Here is a 13,484-nt window from a genome sequence, read left to right as displayed (position 1 = left end):
TGAAAGGAAATCAAAGCGATTTCTATTTCCTCAAGGAAGAGTTGCATCAAGCAATGGTGACCTAATTTAAAACCCTTCTTCATGCTAGTAGGGTTTTTTCCCTCTCTCTCTCTCTCCCTAATTGGGCCAGGAAAACTATTACCTACAGCATCCCCCTCTGTAGATCAGAACTGGAAGTCACACTTCCCAAGAATTTTCCCTTTCACTTGCCTCTTATGTCCCTCACTCGGTAGAGTTCCACACTTCTGTCAGGATGCTTCTCCTTGGCACATTCAGAATAGCGATGGGAGTCTCTCTGGATGGGAACTTTTTAGGTCATCAGATGTCTGAGTGCTCCTTGCAGAATCCCTGCCAGATGTTGCCAGGCTTTGCTTGTCCAGTTCCTGTGGCCACTGCCTTTGCCAGCTCCACGTTGCTCTTTGCCACCATAGGAGAGAAAGCCATTTTTGTTTGCCCAAAAGAGTGATTTTCAAACATTTATTCCATTTACTGATTTAAAATATGACTAGAGTCTCAATATCATCAAATGTATCTGTCTGATGAGGGGTTTCCATTATAGCATGTTCCAGATTGTATACTTTACGACTACTCCAGAGGAAACCTGGATCTGAAAGATTCATCTTTGCTCAATGACAAACAATGGACACACAAAGACAGTTGGCCTTGGATGACTGACTGACCAAAGGAATTGGGAGTTCTTTAAATAAGGAAAGACCTAACTTCATCATTGTTTTTGAAGGGAGCCATTATGAAGTTGGTAATTCAACATGTCCCTTCATTTATCTAATGTGTTATACCAGACTCTAGCGGGGCCTGCATTTGGGAGCTTTTAGCAATTTTGTTCTGAAACTGTACTGGGTTTATATTCAAGGCAATGACTGTATTGTCATCTAGAGCTGCTCCCCTTTGCAGCTGGGCACAGAACTGAGGGGAGCTGAGGCTTGAGGCTGACATAGAACAGCCACAATTCTCATCATGAACAGTTATTGATGAGAAACCTAGAAACTGACTATCTGGTCCTAATTCTGATCGTCTCACTGTTAGCTTTGTAGCCCTGAACAAGTTACCATACCTTTACATATAAAATGAATGTTTCCTAATGTGAGGCTTTAATGAGTTCATGTTCTAAAGCTCTTAGAGCCAGGCATATTGTAAGCATTTGGTAAGTGTTGACTCTTACGTGCTCATCCTGGTATAATGGAAAGAGTCTCAATTTTGAGTTAGGCAAGCCAAGGTTTTAATTCAGGCTCTGTTTTTTTCTCTACTTTCTCCAAACTTGTTTGGTCTTGTGTAAAATGTAGATAATAACATAGTAGTGGGACAAAATGGTATTTAAACTATTGCAGACTACAGTGTTCTGATTTTTGGTATTCATAAGTTTAGATGATGAGTTTATTTTGAATAAAATCAGAGTTTTTGAGCCAACACGGTAGCCTGGGCCAATAGTTCTAGTGACTTGGGAGGCTGAGATGATAGGAATGCTTGAGCCCAGTTGATTTCAGACCAGCCTGGGCAATTTAAGAAGACTTATCTACAGGAAAGAAAAAAAAAAAAGAAGCAGGGGAAAAATCCCTAAAGCTGAGTATGCATGTAACTTTTTTGGGGGGGAAGGGGTTGGTTGTGGGGCTTGAACTCTGGGCTTGGGCACTGTCCCTCAGCTCTTCAGCTCAAGGCAAGCACTCTACCACATGAGCTACAATGCCACTTCCGGTTTTCTAGTGGTTTAGCGGAGATGAGAGTCTCATGGACTTTCCTGTCTGGGCTGGTTTGAACCGCGATGCTCAGATCTCAGCTTCCTGAGTAGCTAGGATTACAGGCGTGAGCCACTGGTGCCGGGCTTGTATGTAACTTATCTAGAAAAAAAAATATGGGTCTGGGGATGTAACAAACACAATTCTCAGCACAGGGGAAAAATAGGAAGGAAGGAAGGAAGGAAGGAAGGAAGGAAGGAAGGAAGGAAGGAAGGAAGGAAGGAAGGAAGGAAGGAAGGAAGGAAGGAAGGAGGGAGGGAGCGAGGGAGCGAGGGAGCGAGGGAGGGAGAGAGGGAGATTTGAGCACCTTTGGAAGAAAGGAAGATGTTCACCAAAGTAGTCAAGAGATTAGGGCACTATTGGGACAACAGTCTTTGTATCCAATATTAAGTTGTCTATTACATGGCATCAGAGTGGACCTTCTCTTCGCTTTTCCCCTAAATTAAATATTTGCTCGTTACACAAGCAGTCATCTGTGGGTGATCCTTTGGGGACTGAACAAACTGGGGTGACGCAATGTAAGGTCATCTCAGAAGGTGATGCCACCAGTGAGAAAGCACGGGGAGGTGAAGGGCGTGTGGAGCATCTGACTGACCTGTGCAGAAAAAACAGAAGATGAAGCAATACAGAAATGTGGAGACATGGGAGAAGTAGAAGATTTCTCACCAGCATGTGAGATGGGATGGCCAACTTGTACTTTGCACTGGTCTTTAAAAAAAAAAGTTATCTTCTTTTTTTTTGTTAGTTGTGGGGCTTGAACGCTGGACCTGGACACTGTCCCTGAGCTCTTCAGCTCAAGGCTAGCACTCTACCACTTGAGCCACAGCACCACTTTCTCAGTGCTTATTGGAGATAAGAGTCTCATGGCGTTTCCTGCCTGGGCTGGCTTTGAACTGCGATTCTCAGATCTCAGCCTCCTGAGTAGCTAGGATTTCAGCCATGAGCCACCGGCGCCTGGCTTACATGATCTTTAAGTAGTTGTACAAAGAGGGTTCACTTTGCACTGATCTTAAGGGATTAAAAAAAACTGGAGTCAGTTGATGAACCTGTGTACTCTGCCATTTGAGTTACAGAGCAGGATTCTTCTGACAACGTGAGTGATGTAAAGTCCTAGCACAGAGGAATCATTTGATGAGTAACATCATTCACCTTGTTCATTCATATATTATTCAAAGAAGTACTTATCTTAACCGGGCAAGCTGGATAAAGAGCAGCTGGTATATGTGGGAGCAATGGAGCATACCATGCTGGAGGCTTCCCTGGGGCCCTTGGCTATTTCCCCCACCTCCACCAGCCACCAGCGTTTCTGGACTAGAAAATATACTCAAAGAAACTGCCTGCACTTCCAGGAGATCAGGGCTGAGTCCCTAGGGGAGCATAGATAGCCTTCTAAGGTTATTAAACATTATTTTTTCTAAGTCATGTTCAAGAATGCTTGCAGACTGAATGATTACTAAATTTATTTCATTAGTCAACTTGCTTAAGGTAAGAGTGACAAGCAAGTGTTCTAAAAACATACAGTTATTTCACTCAAGATCTATTTTCCAGTAAGTGACTACCAAGATAGCTGGAGCACAAGAATAGGTAATGGCTTTGTTTTCCCAAGATGTAGTCATTGCGATTATTTTTAGATGAAAAAAAAAAAAATTGAAGCCAGAAACACCGCTCATGATTATGTTACTCTGATTCTACAAGTCATTGTTTTGTGAAATTAATGCAACGATGAAAATATTAACAATCACATTTTGTGAGAAAACCAGAAGTCAAAAAATGAAAATAAAATATGACCGGAGTGCCATTTCCTGATAGCATTGAATGTTTTTCCATTTTGTAGCTTATGTGTTCTCTTTTCCTAGCCTCTCTCCTAGTGTCCTGCTTTTTTTTTCTTTTTTGGTCAGTTGTGGGGCCTGAACTCTGGGCCTGGGTGCTGTCCCTCAGCTCTTCAGTTCAAGGTTAGCGCTCTACCACTTGAGCCACAGCGCCACTTCCGGCTTTTTTCTTTTTCCTTATGTGGTGCTGAGGAATCGAACCCGGAGCCTCATGAATGCGAGGCAAGCACTCTTCCACTGAGCCACCTTCCCAGCCATAGTCTCCTGCTTTTATCCTGCCTTGCCAGTCTTTTAAATCCACTCCTGGCCTCTCTTCACAAAACATTCCTAATGGCTCTCCCCTTCCTTTGCCTCTGACTTCCTACACTGAGTTTTGCATTGCTACAACCTTACTTAAAATTCCTCATCTCTCTTCAATTCTAGTTTATCTTGAGATGTGTCTCACTATTTCCAAAAGTTGTTTTGTACAGTGCAATAATTTTACATTATGGAAACAACATGGCAGAAAAATTATGTACTTATCACCACGGAGTGTTTCTCCTGACATTTTCAATGCTTCCTTCTCACGGATTAATCTTAGGGAACATGAGAAACATGAAGTTTCTCATCTTGATTTATTTCAAATATTTACATCTGGACCATTAGTGAAGTTGCAGTATAGCCCTCAAAAAATATTCAAGGCTGGAAATCACTACTTCTCTGTGAAGTTAGAATTGTTTATTATAATTTAATGATTGCAAGTAATTAGAGTTACAGTTTTCTTCAGCATGCATATTAGAGTACAGTTTTTCAGTGCTTGTGTTTCTGTGATATTTTTTGACAGTTTTTGATATTTTTTCTTCAGGATAATATCCCCAAAGGAAAATTACTGAAATAAAATGTATAATCACCTTTATGGATTTAAATGGCACATATTTTCAAATTGCTTCCAAGAGTTGAACCAATTTATATCACCAGAAGAATTGAAGATGCCAACTTCTCTAAACCGTCACCAGGGTTATTTTCTAATTTATTTGATTTTTATGTTAATGAGATAGGATAATAGGTCACTTTTTTGTATTTTAGTCTGAATTATTTTAAGCATACAGAAAAGCATGCTTAAGAAAAATATATGATGCATGGTTCCTATCAAATCTGAACAAATTTCCATATTTTGTTCACTTTGTAAAAGTATTAATGTATTTTCTCTTTTCTCTCCAGAGACAACTAACTTGATATTTGTCATTCCTATGCATTCTCACTTCTAAGTGTTTTCATTGTTTGTTACATCTTTGTTTACTAATAAAATTGAATATTTTTTTCCCACAGCACACTTAATATAAAAGTATAGACTCAGGTAGAATTCTTTGAATTCTTTGAATTGCTCTGAATCTTTGTGCCTCAGTTTTCTCAGGTATAAAATGAGGATAGTAACAATTTCTACTATTTGTCATAAAGAGAGAATAGGTCAGTGTATATGAAATTCTTGGCATAGTGCTCAATGCTTCTAATTTTTATTTTTTTCTACTTTCTTATGTGAATTACTATCCCTTGTCCTTCATAGAAGGATGAGATTATCTAAATATATGAAGTGTGTTTCAAACATGATCATAGTTATTCTTGAAATGGCTGTATGAGATAGTACTGTCATGATCCTATTTAATACCAGCAGTAAGCCAGTAGTGCACAGAGCTGTGCCCAAACCCAAGTTTTTCGTGCCAGCATTTAAGCTTCACATTTATTTCTTACAGCTCCATCAACTTGAACTTAAAGAATCATTCCATGGTCCGTGAGGCGATTTTAGTATTGTGCTTTAACACAGACATGATAGGTGGATCCCAACCGCTCTCCTAATTATTTTCTTTATTTTTGTCTGATATTAACTATAAAAAAGCTCCACTGATTCTGTGAAATAAGTAGCCTCCTGAAGTCAATAAGCAATGTTATCATAAGTAATGCGGATACTTACACTGTTAAAATGCTGGCCTTTCATCAAGTCATTTTCTTTTTTGGGTTTAAAAAAAATAAGACTAAGTAAAGATCTTAAGCAATTTCTTCAGCTAAGTTTTACTTCATTAATACACTAATCCTAAAATTTCTAACTAAAAGAGCCTCTTAATTTGGAATATTTATTAACGGTTAAGGCTAGGGATTTACCATTTATAAAAATTTAACTTTAAAAGAAAAATAACAGGGCTGGGAAGGTGGCTCAGTGGTAGAGCACTTGCCTTGCATGCCTGAGGCCCTGGGTTCAATTCCTCAGCACCACATGAGGAAAAAGAAAAAAGCCGGAAGTGGCGCTGTGGCTCAAGTGGTAGAGTGCTAGCCTTGAGCTGAAGAGCTGAGGGACAGCGCCCAGGCCCAGAGTTCAGGCCCCATGACCGGACCTCCCCCCCCCCCCAAAAAAAAGAAAAATAACAAATCTTACCAGATGTATTTATAAGTCTTCTATTAGAATGTCTTTTGTTGTTGTTGTTGCTCTGTCAAGGCATAAGAAAAAGCATGTTAGCCTGCTGCAAATGGCTCACCCTTGTAATCCCAAATACTCTGGAGGCTGAGACCTGTGAAATCATGGTTCGAAGTCAGTTCCATCAGAAAAGTCTTTGAAATTATGTCTTCAAAATAGCCAGTAAAAAGCCAGGTGGGAGGTATGGCTCAAGTGGTAGAGGATCAGCTAGGCAAGTGTGAAGTACTGACTTTACATCCTAGTACTGGCAAAAACAAACAAAACAAAAACTCTCAGGATTTAAATTATAATCTACTCTTTCATGAACTAATAGAACATATCAGTAACATTTGTTTTGTGGATTTAAATATTCATCTGTAAGATAATTTGAAGATGACATTATATGGTAATTACATTTTACTCAGTTGATCAATATTCATCTTTTACTCCATATTTTGACATCTCTCATGCAAAGTGACATTTTCTTTATCATGTCTAAGGAACCAGATGCAAAAGCGCTTGGGTGGGAGCTAATGAGGCAGTTGAAGATATTACATAGTCCCTAGGTATGGAATTAGGGTTTTTTGTTGTTGTTGTTTCTGTTTTTGTTTTTGTTTTTTTTGGTCGGTTGTGGGGCTTGAACTGTGACTCTGGGCCTGGGTGTTGTCCCTCAGCTCTTCAGCTCAAGGCTAGCACTCTATCACTTGAGCCACAGGGCCACTTCCGGTTTTCTAATGGTTTATTGGAGATAAGAGTCTCATGGACTTTCCTGCCCAGGCTGGCTTTGAACTTAGATCTTCACATCTCAGCCTTCTAAGTAATTAGGATTACAGACAAGAGCCACAGATACCTGGCTGAATTAGGGATTCTTGAAGGGACTTGGGAGCAGAGAGCATCCCCAGATTCAGAAAAAGGCTGAGTTAGGGACACATGAGCATGTAAAGGCCATACTAAAATAAGTGCTGAAATATTTCTAGAAGACATTTAATATAAATCCCACAAGCCCAAATATAGGGCTCAAGTTAGTTTTCTTCCAAAAGGAAGAAAGCCTGGGTTTAGGTAAGGAAGCCTTTGCTAAGAAATGACCCTGGGCCCCTCACTAGGCAGCGTGCCATATCACCCAGCTACTCCCTAATGCAGTACTCTGGCCTTTTGCCAGTATGTGAAAAGGACATATGAGCCTCTTGGAGGCTCTTATTTGAAGTCTCCTTCAGCTGACGTTTTTCTCTAAGAGGGTGGGCAGGCATCTCAGCAAAGCAACTTCAACAGCTCTATAGTTCATTTGTGAACAGAGGTTATATGGCAAGTGCATGCTTACACATTCAGCAAATTCTTGTAAAGACATCTGTTGTAACCCCTGGATGAAAAGGCCACAGAAAGACTACAGTGCTGGGTGCTGGTGTCTGTTAACAGGCAGGTACTTAATGGGTGATGGTTGCCTCTGCTACAGAAATATAGAGAAACACAATTGTCTGCTGACTCAACTCATTTCCTCTAAGACATTTTGAACCATCTGTTCTAAAAGTTAGTGTGTGGGAAGATGAAAGTCTTTAAAAAAACATTAATGTGATAAAAAAAAAATCCCCAATCAAAACTGAGGCAAATGTAGCATTGCTCTTCTATGCTTTAATTTTTCTGGAAAACAGCTTCAGGGAGTTCGGATGGTAGCAGGTTTTGGAGCCAAACAGATTTACAGAGGCCATTTTAGGGCAAGCTAGGGTGGGATTAGATGTTCCAGTCTGCACTGCTCTCCTAAGCCTGCCATGATCTGAAACTTAGGTCTTGGGTTTGGGCCAAACCCAGATTGACCTTCAAGAGAGAGCAAAGAAGGCAACCTCATCCAGGCAACAGTAGAGGCAAATTCTCCCGATCCTGCTTTTCTACTCCATTCTCCTCCTGTGCTGACCAAATGCCCCAGCCTCCCTTCAGTGCCGACACAGCTCTTTTTTGCTGAAATCTTATACCACTGCAAGATGATGGGAATACATGCTAACATTCGTGTCTTTTGGTTTGAGTTGAGAGCAGAAACTTTCAAACACCTCTCATCGTACACATAACTTGATCCAACATTTTTTAGAGCTCAAGTTAGCCCCATAACCACATTAGAAAATTATATGTAAGGGAAAAATGTATCTAATTAATTGATTAATGTAAAGACTAATTAACTTAATATGTTTAGAATGCCCCATGTTTCTTATATATATATATCTTTTGTAATCTCTTCTATTTTGTTACCATCTACAGTGTCTGTGTGAACGTGAATTAATTCTACATGCTTTGTTCATTGCTAATGCATCACATTCTCAAAGAGCACTTACAATAATGAATGCATTTTGTTCTCACATGGCCCTTTGTGTTTCCATTCTGTAGTTCAGCAATTATGATTCAAGGTAAAAAGAACTTAAAAAACGAATCTTAATTACTATAATGAATATAAATTGATCACTTACTAGGCTTAATTTTTTTTCAAGTCTTATGTAGTTGTGGGGGGGGGGGGGCGCTGTAAGATGTTCTTTCTGAATTCACTCTTAGGACTAAGTTAAAAACAAATTTCCCAAATATAGCAAGAAAATATTAGAGATATCTAAGAAATACCTTTATAATGGCTCTAATCAAAAGGAGAAAAGGCCCATTTTAATTTAGTGTAAGTATGTCCAAATAGAGGAGAATCCACTATTTTTTCCCCCTAAATCTCATCTTCAACAATGTATTGGTATAACCTGATACTGAATTTTTGAGGTATAACTGAATAAATGTCATCTTATAATACTTGTTGCTTTGCTTATAACATATTTATCAAATGTACTGTTGGTATCATTTTTCCTCACTTCCATATTAACATGTATTTCTAATTAAGGTGGATTTCTAATCGTAACAATTCCACAATGATTATATTGTTTTAAGGTGATCTTTTAAAGTACACTTGTTTAATATTTATTTGGTGCTATTGGGGTTTGAACCCAGTGCCTTGGGTCTCTCTGGCTAGGCAGGCAATCTACCACTTGAACTATGCTCCCAAGTCTACTCATTCCCCTCATCCTACCCTTAAGTCAATCCTCCTGAGTAGTTAGGATAGCGGCCTGAGCCACCATGCTCAGCTATCATTTACTTAATGTTAAATACAGATACCAGATTTTATAGATCAAATTTATGGCAGGCTAAAATGCCTTCATCACCCAGCATACTGTTGATTAAAATAAAGCAATTAAGGATTATCCATAATATGGGAGAATGTAAGGAATGCAATTTAAAATGAATCTAACTCAAGTTAAAATAAGCTAAAATAAACTCTACCTTATGATATATTTATGTTTACACAACAGAAAAGCAAATGAAGGATTATACTTTTTTTTCCCCTTTTTTATCGGCCATGGGGATTGAACTCTTGGCCTGGGCGCTGTCTCTGAGTTCTTCAGCTCAAGGAAAATGCTCTACCACTTGAGCCACCATTTCTGGTTTTCTGGTGGTTTATTGGAGATAAGAGTCTCATAGACTTTCCTGCCCTGGCTGGCTTTGAGCCATGATCCTTAGATCTCAGTCTCCTGAGTAGCTAGGATTACAGGTGTGAGCCACCAGTGCCCAGCTATACTTAAACTTTTGCCTCCAGTTTTAATTTTCCTGACCTATAAGGTTCTCCACAAGTAATAAGTATTTTCTTTTTATGTATTATTTTCACAAGCCTAAAAATTGTAGCTAGAATTGCTTTTGGTTGTTTGAATTATATTACTTGTTAAAATACCAGACCTCCATGGATATTTTAGTAAAAGGATGTACTCCTTAAATTAGCTAAAATCTCTCTAGGGATTATTTTGGTAATGCTAGCTCTGTTTACAACTCAGAGATCGCTACATTCTTCTATTGCATAGGAAATACTTTCAAAACTCTTTGTAAAGAAAACTTACACTAATTAACAGAGTCTATCGAATTGAATGCTCTTCTACTACCTGCAAGTTAACTTTTTACCATGAAAAATTGTCTTACTGATTTTAAAAAGTATTTGAACAGTGAACTTGAAGTCAATTAATTACTCTTGATTAACTAATTAAAATTCTATTGACCTCAATCAACTCAGTAAGTTTTACAAGCGTCTAATTTGCTCCTGGAAGTACTTTGGATAGTAGCAGATTTTCCTAATTGGGACAGCAGCTGCCAGGCTCAGTCTAGTCAGGAACTCTGAGGAACTTCTTCCTAGGAGTTTTACGTGTGCTTAAGCAGTGTTCTGAGTCTGTTTGAACCTGTGAATCTTCCCAATCCTGCCTTTTCTGTTTAAAATTAAGACACTTTTAATCCATCCTTGTGCTGTCTTCATCTGTACTATATGCTGTCTTTCTGGCAACTCATTTTTGATATATTGTCATGTCAGACATATTTTTCATTACGCTTTATGGAAGTTCCAAGACCTAACTCCTTTATTCTCTTCTCCACAGATTGTGTCCATTGGGTTCTCCAGGAAGCAGATGCTAAAATGGAATGAAGAGTGAACAGTTGATTGGTGGTAACCTGTGGAAGACAAGAGGAGCTGAAACCAGGCCTGGAAAGGCTCAGATCACCATGATAAGGTCTCAGTCAATTCAGTGGAGGGTGGGAGCAAATGACCAGAAGGACTGTGCATTAGAAAGAATGGCCCTGCATCATTAACTGGGGACACCTGGGATAACTGCAGTTGGTTGAGGCACATGGGGTGGGTAGGTTTACCTGGAGGCTGTCAGCCAACCAATTCTCCCTACAGAGTGACATGAAGGGTTTTGGGGGGAGGGAAATCAGGGACATATTCCTTCACTGTTGGCACAGATTAATTTTTTCCACTGCCCCACCTCTAAAATCTTCAACATCCTGCTTTCTCACCTTAAGGTCATATCTTTCCAACAGTCACTACCTTACTATCATTACATTTGTTCTTTGATTGTGAAACTTCCACGCCCTCATTTCCTTCACCTTCAACATTTCAGCCCTGTCTTGGTTTCCTTGCTTGAGCCATTTTGTTGCCAACTTCTTTAAACAGCGTGCCCCCTTTCCCTTCATGCCTCCATGGCAAAACCCTGTTATTTGCTGTATTTTCCCCCATTACTCCAGCTACTGGTTGCAACTAAAGAAAACCACTCGGCACTGTAGAGTTAATGTCACAGTTTCCAATCTTGGCTGAATTCTATATACTACACAGAAATTCTATTAGCACTTGAGTACTTTCTTCTCCAATGAAATCTGAAGAAAAATCTTGTAACTTTTATTTACAACATGTTGGAGAGCATGATGGGGGCAAACAAGGTTTTAGAATCATGGGAATCAGACTAAATTGTAGCTCTTTACTTCCTGTATGGTTACCAAACTCCTCTGGATCTTTTCCCCAATGCTGAAGTGGAATTAATAGTTACTCTTCATGAGAAATGATTGTTTTGAAGATGACATAAAGATGTAAATGTGGCTTAATGATAACTCTCAGATGATTGAAAATACATTAGTTCAAGTGTTTTCGCTTCAGTTACTACTACCAGTTATACAGAGAACCAAATTTTCTACAGAGAATAACTCAATCTAATTGCATAATGTTTAAAATACTTTTAGTTATTAAGAATTCCCTTCTCCCTAGAGCAAAGTTTAGAGACAAGGCTTGTGTGCATGCCTGTGGGTCATGAAGAAATGATCTGCTTTCTGCTTTCTTCCATCCCTCCCACATACCCTTGAGGACCCAAGACAGGCAGGGAAGAATTTAATCTCCTTATGCAAGTGCTGTCAAGGATGCTCTCTCCTTTCACCGTAAATGATCTTGCTTCTTTTCATAAGCTCAGTACAAAACCAGCTGGTGACTGCAAGTTCTACCAACCAAGGTGTCAGTACAAGCAGTTCCAGTAAACATCAGTAGTCTCTGGAGATACTAGATGTCTTGGCCGGACTCCATTCTTCCCACTGCCACACCTTCTCCCAAGCCCTGCTTCAGTGTTCCAGATCTTACCTACTTTTGCACTGGGATTGCAAATCCAGCTCTGAAGCAAAGATACAGGTGGAAATTATTTTCTCTATCTTTTGGGAATTAAACGAGATGAACTGTCTGTGCTCTCTTGACCAGGCTGAACAAGCCTTTATTTTCCTTCCTTTATTTCCAAGGCACTGGCCAGGCCACCAAACCCAGTAGCTAAGCAGACAGTCACGTGGGAGTTATCAAGACATCGTAATTGAAGAATCAAGGAGTCTATTACCTTGGACTCAAAGAATTTAGTAAATATTTCTTAACACTGTAATATTTCACCATAATTCCTAGTATAATTAGTAACCTTAAAGGAAGGATCAGGAAAAGATAGTAAGCTATACTCTATTCTTAGACATGAATAAAAAACATGTTATGCAACTGACCTAGCCTATACCAATTACTTGCATTTTTTTTCTGGGTGAGATATAACAGTTTCATTTCTAGATTGTATGCTTATATTACCAAACATTGTATACATGAGCAGTGTTCTAAGTATTTTACAGATATGAACACATTTAATTCCCATAACAACTCTACGAGGTATACACAGTCACAATCCTGATTATAGATGAGGGAACAGAGGCACAGAGAGGTTAAGCAAGCTAATTATCTTGTAGTCATGATGATGAAGCTGAATTTTACCTGCCAGGAATTCAAAATTTTCAGATCTGTCTTCAACAGAAAGTGTGTTCGGAGTTTATTTTTTCCTTATTCTGATTAAATTTGGGATCATAACAACTCATAATAAATTGGGTAACTTCTCATTTATCTCACCTAAAAAAGATTGCAAATCATAGTTCTTGGAACACTCATGTTACACCAGAAATTACAATAATGAATCCATAAATAGGCAATCATTTAAAAATGATTTCAACATTCATTGGTTGTCCTAAATTTTCTAAATATTGTTTTGATATCTTGTCTTTTTAAATATAAAACTTGCTTCAGGTTGTCCCAATGTATGAGATTTTCTTCTAGTTTAAAACTATCTTCAGTTCTCTAGTTGTTCAGTCTGAATTTTTTTTTTTTGTCAGAAATACATTTAAGAGAGTCCAACTTAATCAGTCCAGAGATCTATACCCAAATTCAGATTTATGAATACAACATTTATTTTCTTTTTAAGATGATGTCTATTTTGAATGCAACATTTTAAATGAAAAGTTTAGTATAGTTTGGAATTAAATTTTGTGGGTTTTTTTTCCCCCAGTTTTTCAATATTGTGATTTGAGGTCAGAGATTGTCTTGGAGCATTCTACCACTTGGATTATGTCTCTATCTTCTCCCTGCCCTCCCCTTACCCCTTTTAAACTGTAGTTTATTATTCAGACAGAGTCTCAAGATTATGCTTAGGCTGGCCTTGGACACTATCCTCCTATCTTCACCTTGGAGTTGCTAGGATTACAGATGTGTACCACCATACCCAGGACAAATATTGTGGGTTTAGCATTCACTTCTTTTTTGATCTCATTTATGTCCTTGAAATGTTCCCTCCCTTATCAAGTGGCAGAGTGCTC

General features: G+C 38.8%; 1 long non-coding RNA gene across 1 annotated transcript in view; it reads left to right on the top strand.

Annotated features, from left to right (window-relative positions):
- LOC122108004 overlaps window positions 1-12,352 on the top strand; it is a 43,675-nt gene extending 31,323 nt beyond the window's left edge. The window contains exons 3-4 of the long non-coding RNA XR_006147453.1: window positions 10,433-12,003; window positions 12,108-12,352. This is a non-coding gene — a long non-coding RNA (uncharacterized LOC122108004). The remainder of the gene's footprint in view (window positions 1-10,432; window positions 12,004-12,107) is intronic.
- Window positions 12,353-13,484: the final 1,132 nt, after the last annotated feature.

Source organism: Dipodomys spectabilis, unplaced genomic scaffold, assembly GCF_019054845.1.
Source record: "Dipodomys spectabilis isolate Male_0828 unplaced genomic scaffold, ASM1905484v1 ptg000001l, whole genome shotgun sequence".
Classification (NCBI taxonomy): Eukaryota; Metazoa; Chordata; class Mammalia; order Rodentia; family Heteromyidae; genus Dipodomys; species Dipodomys spectabilis.
The sequence above is the reverse complement of the archived record's forward strand: the minus strand, read 5'-3'. Positions and strand labels throughout refer to the sequence as shown.